Below are 1,372 nucleotides of genomic sequence, written 5' to 3' on the forward strand. Positions count from 1 at the left end.
TTTGATACTAATACCAATATATATATATTTCGAAATTTTTAATGATATATTTAAATTTATATTTTATTGAAAAATAAAAATATTATCGCATTTTCAAAACCATTAAAAACCGTATTATATCTACATGAATAAATAATAAAATCAAACATTAAAATTAAGATATATCTCGCTATATTATGCGAGCACCCTTTTAATCATATTTAAAAACTTAAAAAAAATAACTTAACCCTTAAATTTGTGTTGTTTTACAAACAACTATACTCTAAAAGGTAAGTTCTCCGTTACCCATGTTGGATGTTTTTCTAGACCTCATAAAGACGGTCGTTTAAATAACATGTTTTAATTTGCTTTTCAAAACTTCTAAATCAGATTACTTTTTCTATATCGATAATCTTCTGCTTGAAAATATGACTTATATCAGTATCGTTAAAATTCATTTACTACCAATTTTTATTTTATATTTAAAATTCACATATGTTTTTCTTTTTTCGATTAAATCATAAAATACTATCAATTTTTACTATGGGCCAAGACCGATCTGTCGTAACAAAATAATTTATTCAATGACGTATTACGATGATTCCATATTTCTTAATAAAAAAGGAATATCATAATTAAAATACGTAAAGATTTGACCTGAGAATACGACAAAACAAATCAACATAAATAACAATTTTTAAAATTTTCCAAAGTGTTTTAAGAATTGAATACTTTTTGCTATAATTAATGGAAATTTATATAAAGCATATTGGAATATTACTTAAGAAATACTCTAAAATATTTTATTAAACAAAATTATTTTACTAATAATGGAATTTAGGCTCGTTTGGGTAAAATGGGCCACAAAAGACCTTTTAATTTTTAAATTTTGCAGTCATCTATATTATGTTATAAAATATTTGACAAAAATTTTTAAAAATCATTTTTTTATGTATGAAGTACTGTTTATTGATGCATATTATTTAAAATTCAAGATTATAAGTGATTTTGCGTAAGTACAACTTGTTAAAGGTTTATTTTTAAATTCGTGTAACTAACTGCTTTATACATAAAATAGAGATTTATCTCGCTGCATTGCGCGATAACTCTTCTAGTTATATTATAAACCATTTGACAAAAAATTCTTAAAAATCATTTTTTATGCATGCAGTACTACATATTGATGCATATTACTTAAAATTTAAGATTATAAATAAATTATGCCTAAGTACAACTTATTAAAGCTACATGTTTGAATTCGTATAACTAACTGCGGATAAACATAACCAAATAAAGAATAAACATCACATTTTAAAATTTAAAAAAATTAAAATATAATTAGGATAATTATCGAGTTATAACAAAATAATTAATTATTATTTTTATAAAAAAT

Source organism: Cynara cardunculus, assembly GCF_001531365.2.
Source record: "Cynara cardunculus var. scolymus isolate 2C chromosome LG 1, CcrdV1, whole genome shotgun sequence".
Taxonomy (NCBI): Eukaryota; Viridiplantae; Streptophyta; class Magnoliopsida; order Asterales; family Asteraceae; genus Cynara; species Cynara cardunculus.